The sequence below is a fragment of the Thunnus thynnus genome, chromosome 17, assembly GCF_963924715.1.
Source record: "Thunnus thynnus chromosome 17, fThuThy2.1, whole genome shotgun sequence".
Classification (NCBI taxonomy): Eukaryota; Metazoa; Chordata; class Actinopteri; order Scombriformes; family Scombridae; genus Thunnus; species Thunnus thynnus.
The window spans coordinates 5,850,526-5,861,335 of record NC_089533.1 but is presented as its reverse complement, the minus strand read 5'-3'; the positions used below and the strand labels follow the sequence as shown (position 1 = coordinate 5,861,335).

At 45.9% G+C, this 10,810-nt stretch overlaps 1 protein-coding gene across 1 annotated transcript in view; it reads left to right on the top strand.

Moving 5' to 3' along the window:
• The first annotated feature begins 6,096 nt into the window (after positions 1-6,096).
• The window catches only part of lrrc4ba (leucine rich repeat containing 4Ba), a 33,439-nt gene continuing 28,725 nt past the window's right edge, over positions 6,097-10,810 (top strand). The window contains exon 1 of the mRNA XM_067570876.1: positions 6,097-6,231. The gene's annotated coding sequence lies outside the window, so the exon portion shown is untranslated. The remainder of the gene's footprint in view (positions 6,232-10,810) is intronic.

Genomic DNA, 10,810 nt, shown 5'->3' with positions numbered 1-10,810 from the left:
GCTTGGGGAACTTCCAACACTCATAGGGGCGACAATGGAGAAGCCTTGAGGTGGAGGGTTTGGGATTTCTGAGCTATAATCACTGATTTATGAACGTCATGTGCAAGAATGAGGTGTAGCTGGTACCAGAACACCTTTAGCCAAAGATTGAGTGGACAGAGGAGCAGAGCTGTTAACTGGTCGACCCTGCTGGTGAGTTGGATCAGGTCTGATGGACAAGGGTCCAGGAGGGTTTCAACTCCCATTTCTAGAGTCATTTTTCCCTCTTCATGGGGTTGACTGGAGAAAATGAATCCAACTGGACTTGAGATTATGTCTCCTCTGGTGTCATTTGGAGGTTACAGTGGGAATACGGGGACTCGTGCCTGTTGATATGAGCCATCTGGGCCTCGTACACCCACAGAAAGCGCCATTGTGTCAACGTTGTAAGCGGTCTCTCTCTCTCACAAATAGGAGACCTTTTTATTTCAAACTTAATTTTTAAAAATCTGAATTGTGAGAACAGCGTCCCTTTAATGTTGAGAGTTCAGCAGAAAAAGCAGTTGAGCTGCAAGTGCTGCTTTTCCTGAGAGGAGAACCTTAAAGGGGCACTTCAACAAATTCACACATGAAGTTCAATCTGTCTCGTGGAATACCTCTCAGCCTGTGAAAACTGTTGAATAATGTCGTTTTAGGCTGGTGGAGTGTTGCTAAATTCAACAGGTGATGTTAGCAGGGTCAGGCTAAAATTGGGCTAATGTAAAGATGCTATTCAGTTGCATTATGGGGAGTGTAGGATCCGGCATGTTTGGGATACTGGGGAGTAAAAGTCAGGATATCTCGATCTCTGCTGCTTCCATTTTGACCAGTCTTTTTTAAGATACGTCTCAGAGTCCCCTAACTTTATGGAAGTGCAATTCTAATGAGTTCAGTAATTTTAAACAAATTTACATTTTTCATGATAGGACAAATAATACAAACAAAACAAACTATTTAAACTAATAAGAGATATGTTTGGACTAAAGTACATTTTTAAGTTAGTTTAGAAGAAAACATCAGATATTTCACAGCTCACTGTGGACATTTTAAGTGTGCCATGAATGTTTTGAGACTTTCAGACATACGCTGCACTTTGTCAAGTTTCTCATCATTTCCTCATATGGTCAAGTTAATCTTTAAAGAGCAGATTCATGTGGAAACTTGGCTACCAAAGCTTATTCTGTCTGCATCTGCATCGTAGGGTTGAAATACTGATGTCAAATTTATGACCAAAGTCCTTTTATAGTGACCAATTCTACCTGATATTTTCATCTCTGAGACCAAATTGCAGTAAAGCAAACATTCTTCTGTTCTTACTGACTATTTCGAATGCTAACCCCCCCCCCCCTCCCCCGCAGCTGAATGCAACAGGTTCAGGGATGTTCTGCTAAATGTTCCACGTACAGTAAACTGTAATTCCAGCCACATTTTTGCATATATAGAAAGTTCACACTGCTGGACAAATGGCTAATTGCTAAAGTATACTTAAAAATTCAGGCATCCTCTTATGGCTGCTGATTTTCTGTATTTATCTTACTGTCAACAAATCTCATATGCAGAGCCAAACCAGTAATGAACTGGTCTACTTACAAGTATTATGTGTGTATCCAAAGGCTGAATCATCTTATTCCTCCGTAACTATTAAAAACACCTCAATGAGCCACATTGTTGCACTGGGTGACATTTTCCTTCATCATGAAGAGTTTAACACAACCTCTTGACTTTGACTGTCACCCAGTGCAACCATGTGGCTCATTGACGTGTTTTTAATAGTTTTTGGACAACAGCGGAGGTCGACGGCACAGAGGAATAAGATACATCAGAGCTTAGATACACACACATTCATTCAATTCTTTGTTGGTTTGTCTGCACATGAGATTTGTTAATAATAAGAAAAATATAGAAAATCAGCAGCCACATCCCTTTTAATGTGGTGTTCATAGACAGTATTAGCACTATGCATACATGATGGACCTACTTATGATTGAAATATTTAATGGACTGTAATGTGATGGTGCTGGTAAAAAAGCTCAGTAATAAATAAATCAGTGAAACACTTTGGATGACATTTTTTTTCAGTAGTCTTTAAATTTAAAGCTGAACAAGATGCTCTTAAGTTGCAGTTAAACTGACAACCATCATCTCTCCCCTTGTAGGCTTCAGTTTACGTTTGCACAAAATAAAAAAAAAACACATTATTTTTTTGCTGTATACTAACTGCCAAAAGCTGTAGTTGGCAACACTTTAAAGTATTGTTATAAACTGTGAAATTCAGACACAGAAATGAAAACCGCTAACTAAAAAAAAAAGTAGTAAAAGATGCAGGTTTCACATAATAACTCTCATAATTCACCTAAAAACTCAATATAAAGCATCAGGGTATGGATAATTCCTTTTAATATGCCTCATATAGATTTATGACATTTGCATTAAAAGAACCTGATCAAACACATTAAGTGCACTTAACCTCACCCATTACATCACTGAACACATCACCACATACGACCCGAGTCTGAGCTTGACTGCTCTTTACTGCAAAGCGGTTCGGGTCAGAGCAGCGCTGGCCTAAAATTAAAACGTTCCTCCTACGTGTGAGGCTGTGTGGCATTTTCCTTGTTGTCTGTCCCTGTTGCCACCATGAGAGAAGGCAGTGGACCAGTTTAAAGGAGGCCGGTTAGAGGAGGCTATGAGCTAGAGATGAAGATTATACAGCCTGGTGGCAGAAGTGCTGCTCAGCATAATGGGGTTTATAGGCTCGGGGGCAGAGTTTGTTTTACGCCCAGCCGGAGGAGGTGTTGACAGGAGCGAGCGATGGAGGAGCAGGAGAGACAGTCTTATTATTAAGCCTCGCCACCACGCAGACGGCGAATGTGTTGTGATGGTCGTGGTGGTGGATGAGTTCAGCCTGCACGAGGAGGAGGAGGAGGAGGAGGGTGCAGCAGGATGGAGGAGCATATAACACCTAAAATTGGATTTGTCTTCAGGGGCCTTGTGGTTGAGGTCCACTTGGCCTGGGTGTGGGAAGATCAATGGCGCTATCGGCCCTAATGGATGCAGTTGCCAGATAGGGCTGTTTCTGATAAGGAAAGGAGTATTGGCTTTAGCGGTGGAGATACAAGCTTGGTTACCTCTGTGTTTAAAAAGAGATTCTTCCTTCTCTCTGGGTGAAAACTGTGTTTTCAGGGTGTACACAAGCATGAGCGTCAGAGCGTTCAAGCCTTACTTGCTAGTCACGACGGCCCAAATGTTCAATTTGGTATCACACAGGTTAGAATCTCTGCAGCCGCCGCGTGCTGTTTCACCATCAGATACGGATCAGGGCTCAGTGAGGGCCTCAGAGGATGTGGAGAGTTCGGTCTTGAGATAGCGCGTGAGGAAGGAAGGAGGGAAGGAAGGGAGGGAGGGGAAAGATGCAGAAAAAACGGCAGGTGGTATGTTCTCAACGCCACCGGTGTATCTGCTTCCCACTTCCTCTCACCACACAGGTACAGTACAGCTCGGCCATGGCAGAGGTTTCACCCCCAGCGCAGCGACCGCCGCCGAGGCCGCGGGCCTTGAACATAACCCGGGGGCAAAGGGATGCACCTGCATGTCTCTAAACCAATATGCCGGCATAACACACAGCGACACGAGGCAGAGCACAGGAGGAGGAGAGAGCAGCCCGGTCCGCAAGGCAGAGGCAGAAATACTAGATGGCAAGCTTTCTGTCTTCATATGCGGCGCATTAATCCTCACAGTGGCTCCCATCTTTATTCATTTATCGGCCTGTGGTGTCCACTCAATCAGTCAGTTAAAGGCTGGCCTGATGGAGCGAGCCCTGCACACCCACCACAGTGAGGGAGAGAGAGAGAGAGGGAGAGAAAGAGGGGAGGGAGGGGAGGTTATACTCCACACCATATAGCCTGAGCAGACACTGCAGCACAGAGATACAAACAGAGTGGGTTGGGGAGGAAGAGGAGGAAATGTGAGGGGGCTCTTTTAAATAATGAGGCAAAGAGGGGAGGAGAAAAGGGGGAGATGAGACAACTGGAGGTGAAAAGAGAGAGCAGCCTTGTATCAAGAGTGAGTGAGATTGAGAGGTTCAAAGTAAAGGAGGGAGAGAACAGTCAATATCAAGAGCGAGCGATAGGGAGAGATTCAGGACGAGACAACACCTCCACAGACTACTGAGGTATGTATGTGTGAGAGAGAGAGAGAGAGGGAGGGGAGGGGAGGGGAGGGATGAGGTGGTGGAGAGTGTGTGAGAGTTAGAGAGAGGGAGGGATATCCACTGCACTGTTGTGTGACTGGAAATTTAATAGAGAGAGAGAGGGAGGGAGGCAGGAAGGCAGCAGGGGAGGGTGAGGAGAGAGGAGAGAGAGAGAGAGAGAGAGGAAGAGGCGATGCAATGCAAAAGCACTGAGCGAAAGCCGTTGTTGTTGGAATTACAGAGTACTGGGACAGGCTGGTGGACACTGTGTGACCCTCACTGCAGACTGTGGGGATGTAAGGGGGGGGTGGGGGGGGGGTAAGAGGGAGGGGGGGGTCAAGTGAGCGATTACATATTGTGCATACAGTGGAAAAGGGCGGCCAAGGCCATGCGGAGTGTGCAGTGTGAAATGATAAATAAGAGAGAAACAGGTGGCCACCGTGTTGCTGCATCCAGACTGAATATGTAGGGGTCAGTCAATGCCTTGTTCCCCATCTAAATCACGCCTCTGTGTGTGTGTGTGTGTGTGTGTGTGTGTTTGTGTGTGTGTGTGTGTGACGGAGTGGAGCTGAAAGGAAGACACGTGTGTGTATGTGTGTGTGTGTGAGAACACGTGCCTCTGATGGAGAGCTGGCGTTGAGGTGCAAGGATGGGATGTGAGAAAGAGCGATCCTCTGAGTCACGATATAGAACGTTATCAATCCAGCACTAATCACCCGTCTGAACACCCCCAGCCCCCAACACCCCCCCTCCCCAACACACACACACACACACACACTGCTCTCTACCTCCCTCCTTCTTCCCTTCTGCTATCTGATGGACACACTCAACCGCCCACCCACTCTCTCACATACGTCCTCATGTTAATATCCTGCTGAGATGATTGACAACTCAACCCTGACCAGACCTGTAACCTTAACCTGACCTTAAACCTAACCCGGACCCCCACCCCCACCCCCTCCCCACCTCCTCACCCCCCCTTTTAATGATGTAAACCTCCCTTTATCCCAAGAGAGCGCCTGATAAACTGCTCTCACATGAGATCAATCTCACATTCTTTAAGGGAGAAACACACACACACACACACACACACATATTCAATCTCTCCTCTCTCTCCATCTCAGCATGTCAATCAATATACCTGTATACATGCTATATATATTTATTTATATACGATGGGAGCCGCAATGGCAGGCAAGTCCGATGAGGCAGTGCTATACAGGTGGGGCTCAGCACTGTGTGTGTGTGTGTGTTTGTGTGTATGTGTGTGCTTGAGCGTTGCCTAGGGAACCGGCCAAGCAGCAAATGTTCCCTGTAACAAGCTGTAAACACCACCATCATCATATTATAGAGATATATGACCGTATGGACACGTGTGTGTGTGTGTGTGTGTGTGTGGATGTCTCATGAGTGAATTTTAACAATCAAAAATTCAACAGTGTTTTGTTGAGGAGTTCATAAAACTAATAGCATTAATTACAATTATTAAAAAAAAAACGTGTTTGTTTATCATTTCATCTAATTTCTGGTTATTAAAAATTGAAGCTTTCGCCAAGGGGGCTGTCTGGGTCTTGCGTGCCACGTGCATGGTGATAAGTCTGCAGATTGCAACGGTATTATTGCAATATTGCATTTAATATATATATATATATGTAAGAAAATAAATAAATAAGCAAAGTTGTATGTTAAACGTCCCAACAGCAGCAGCAGCCGTGTAACATCCATCCCTTTATACCGACGGACAGCGGTTCCATCCACCTGAAGATTTCGGTGACAATTCTCATTACCAGCCGTGGCAGCGCAGCACTTGGAAAGGGTGAATCAATCTGAGAGAGAGAGAGAGAGAGGAAGAGGGAGTGAGAGAGAGGGAGAGAGAGAGAGAGAGGGGGGGGGAGAAGACAGCCTCGGCGGCGGCTCTGCAGTGGAATACGTTGTTATTTGAGGGAAGGTGAGAGCTCTCGGAGTACCGGCAAGCGCGTGTTGGAGCGAGATGTGTTTCAGGACTTGATCGCAGCATCTATAAGGTGAGTCTGCCATCACTGCTTCTGCTCTGTCGATGACATTCATATAGTCGAGATGCAGATTCATGAGCTGTCTGTCTGTCTGTCTGTCTGATTGTGTGTGCGTGTGCGCGCGCGCGTGTGTGTATGAGAGTGGCGTGTGCGCGCGCGCGCGCGTCTCGGGCAGTTTGTGCTTTTTTTTTTTTCGCTCCACGCGCAACAAACTACTAAAGCGTCGGAATGGATGGAAATCCGCATTCATGACCTGATATGATGTGTGTGAAGTGTCCTCATGTGTGTGTGTGTGTGTGTGTGTGTGTGTGTGCGCGCGTGTGTGATCCGGTTCAGGCCCGCGCGGCTGTTATCCAGGAATTACATGTATGACGAGACAGACATGTATATGTGAAGGGAAACATCTGGAAATTAAATGGATTTGGATTATTGGGATTAATCCGTATACACAATTCAAACTTTGCTTTCATTCTCAACTTTTCTTTTCTCTTTTTGTTTGTTTATTTGTTTATTATTATTATTATTATTTGACGTATTTGTCAACACAAGTTAATCTAACCTTGGCGATAAGAGGAGCATCCAGTGTAGCACGAGCTGTTGACAGGGCTTAATGTTTGATCCGGCTAACGCGCAGCTTTCATTCAAATATACTCAATTAAACCTCCCTAATCGGAACAGTTTACAGTGTTAATTCGTGTATTTGGGGTTCAGTTACCCTCGCTGGCCCCCGCTGATGACCCCAGATTTGGAGGAAGAAAAAAAAAAAATACGCAGGCACCTTGTGGTTTTATGCGCGGTGGGTTAAGCTCTGAGTCAGAGCCTGGGGCCCCTCCGGCTGAGAACAAGGAGCAGATAGATTAGGACTGATGAATGAAGATCTACTGCCTCTATCTGCAACACAATGATACGGTTATGAGAGGATTTAAATGCTAATGTGCAGTGTTTCAGAGAAATCCGAGCGGGCTGGGACTGGCGGGAGGAGATTGTTGGCAGTGTGTGTGTGCTGTGGACCAGCTGGATGATCTCCTGAGTTTTATGATAGAGAGAATAAGTTATTAATGGGGTGTTGGGAGGTGAAGTGGGGCACTGGGGCAGGATTAGACAAGAGAGGGGTGGGGGTAAGGGGGGGCTGTGTGTATGGGATATGCATTGAAAGTCCCCTTCAACACTGTGAGTTTTAGCAGATTTGCATGTGAGGAAGGAAGAGGAGGTGAAAGAGAATTTAAAGGACGTTATGGGGAAGTTACTGGACTGTGGTTGGTGTCATATAGACTCTTTTTATCCTCACAGGCTGATTATGAAACACTGTTTTTGCTGCTTGCGTTTTACGTCTTGCAATTTTTATTCATTCACCCATATTGGATTTAATGCTTGTTAGAGTACCTGTAAACTTCTACACCATCGCAGCTAAACCGTCAAACGAATGACCATGACACATACCATTTACGAGCCCCCGCTTCACTGCATATTATTTCCATTAGGTCCAAAATAGGTCTACAGACGTAAAACTTTAGGAGGATGGTAAGTTTTTATGTCGCCTGTAAAAGTATGTATTTTATCCACTTGTATCGCGTGGGGGGGGGGCTTTCAGTGAGGAAGAAGAAAGTCTTCTTTCACAGCCCATCCGAGAGAGAGAGAGAGAGCCGGATGCAACAGCACCAGTCACCGCGAGGCCCCGGCTTCATGAGAGGCTTGTCACATGATATCACATTTAAAGGCAAGGTCCTCCAGCTCAGGGCAGAGCTTCAAAAATATCAAGACATCTCGCCGCTCCAAAAGCAAGGCCAAAATGTCAGCGGAATCCGTTCGTCCTGAACTTTGTCGCTGCCCTTCCTCCTACTCCCCAAACCAAAGCGTTACCCTAAGCTGAAATGAATTCAAAGTGGGCCAGGTTACTAAGAGGCAGAGCCATTTATGATGCGGCCCGTCTAAAGGAAAAACAACAAAGCGGTCTGCTGTATCTAGCGTGTGTGATGTGGTTTAATAAATTCTTAAAAGCCTCATTCTTGGGGAGTTTTGTGGCGAAGAAATCCAGGGATGCAGCGTGCTGAATTAGTAAAAGATCTGGAAGTAGAGCGAATCCATCGCACCAACTTAGGGCTGAATCTCCTTTTAAGTCCTGAAGGTGCAAAGTCATGACACCTCTTGACCTAATATGCATGTTATTAAAATGAAACAATGTCGTGAATCACAAGGAAAGGTTAACACAGATTACTTAATGGGGATGCAGGTTGAATGTTTTATTCAGTTTATCCCCCCCATGTAAGGATTCTGCACTTGTAACAGGCTCCACATGTAGACTGTCTGGCTTCAAGCTCTTCATCATGCTTGATCAAAGGAAAGACATTTTGACTCTTGTATGTATGTTGTTTGTACAGTATGAAAGCTGCAATTATCCAGCATTCTTTTAGCTTTTCATACAGCGAATCCATTTGTTATACCTCATCTCTCATTAGCTAAAGAACAAAAAAAACAATAAAGCGAAGCGATCCTGAGCTTTTTTCACCTGCCTGATGACGTCAAACCTGATATAACACGTGGTCATCTTACTAATTCTAACTGTTAACCGTTAATTTAAGGTTAACAGTTAAATTAGGCGAACACTATCCCACAAAAACCCGAGTGCCGGATCCTTCCTGTGTCACAAATTAAGCACCAGCTGAGCGATTTCAGTCATTTGAGGAATCAGGCCAGGCTGCTCTTTAATTTCCGAGGCGCACCGCTTATGCATGGCCGATGAGCTTGATGAAAACAAGCAAGCAGGTTAACAGGGACACTGTAAATTACACCGGCACACCTGGCCTAGAGGGAAGGTGTGACTTTGAGATAATGCTCAGCCCCCTATCGCTCCGACGCCGTAGGAACCGAGGAGACGTTGCAGATTATTTCCAGAGGAGATGTTGGGGGGGAAAAAAGTCACAGCAAATCCTTCTATAACAAACACACGGGATGGGAGGGGAAAGGGCATGAGAGGAGTCCGGCGTATGAAAGATTACCCCCTAAAATATTACGCAATGTCAAAAGATTTGTGCTTCCTCTCAAATGAAGCCAGGATACTTTCAATCTGGTTAAAGTGTAGTTTGCCTTTCCCTCGTCCCCTTACTGTAACCTAAAAGGACAAAGGACCGCATTAATTCTGAGGGACGTCTCCTCCGCTGCTACATTAGGATGCAAAAAGAGTAACTGTTGCCCTAAATTTGGTGTCTGCGAGGGTGTGCGTTCGTGCATACATGTGTGTCTAGGCACATACGCTCGTTTCCGTGCATATGGCAGAGAGCAAGAGAGAGAGAGAGAGAGACGGAGATTATAGATGACACTGAAACTGCTCTAATCAGGGCAAGCTGGTCGCTGATCTCTTCATAGGGCGAGGGTGTCATTGATTGATGGCTGCGCGATTTGCTGATGTACACAGGTTGAAGGGTGAAGAGAGAGTCGCTGATCAGCCATGAGAGGCTGAAAATTGTGGGAACAACCTCCGGCTGTCCCTTAATAATGCAGCACTACGAGGCCCCCCCCACCCTCCTCACCCCCCTCCTATCTGAGACGCTGGGATCATATCACACATGTCGCTGCCAGTCTCCACGTGCTCACGCCATGCCTGAACCCGTGGACGGAGATCTGAGATGCTGTTTTTTTGCGCATGATATGGCACAATTTGAATCTCAGTAACCAGAGGGCCGGGAGAGTACATGAGCACTGACCCATCCACAGCAGAAATGCTAAGGCGCCTATGATGACGGGGTGGATATAATTAGCCGTGATTGGTTTGATTGAGTCTCCCGTCCAGGCCTGGGTGTTGGGCCCTTCGGGGATCATGATCACTGTCCAGGCATTAATTATTGAATAATAGATGGAAGAATGGCAATGGTTAATGACATAAAATGAATGCTATAATCCATTGAATTGACATAATTAGAAATGGTGAGATTTCCCCCGAGGAATATATTCTCATCATGACCTGAAGTGGAGAGGGATGCCTGAAAAATGGACTGAGGCGATTTTCTTTTCCCTCCCTCCTCATGAGTTTGTGAATGTGCCTTGGGAGAGCTCACTGGCGGGGACTCAGCCAAATATCTTATCATGTGCGGTGGTAGAGGTGGTCAGAAAGTGGCCGCTCGCTCGGGGTGTTGTGCGGCGGTCACTCGAGGAACAGTCGGGAGGCAGTTCAGTTCATGCCGTTTGAAATGAAGCGGCCAGAGAGAGCAGTCAGCCCTGCGTGTCTGATATTGAGTTTGGCAAAGAGAAGAGATATTATCTTCTTCTGGTTAGATTAAGTATTAGTAAATGTGATTGGGTAATGAAGGCGGTCAGGCCTCAGTGACCCTCATGCTTTGCAGCTACTGCCGGCTTGGCTGCATCCAGGCACAGAGTCTTGAGGGAGTTTGTTTCGGGTCAGTGACGGCATAAGAGCTCAATACAGCATTGCAGAGTCAGGCTGGGGCCTTTCCTCTGTCTGCCTCACTGACTGGCTGCGCTGGCTGGAGGCACAACTGTAGTGGCATACTGATGCTGATGATGATGACAGTATAAATATTGATGATGTAAATGGCAAGAAACAGATAGTGCATGAGCGCAGTAAACATGAAATGAT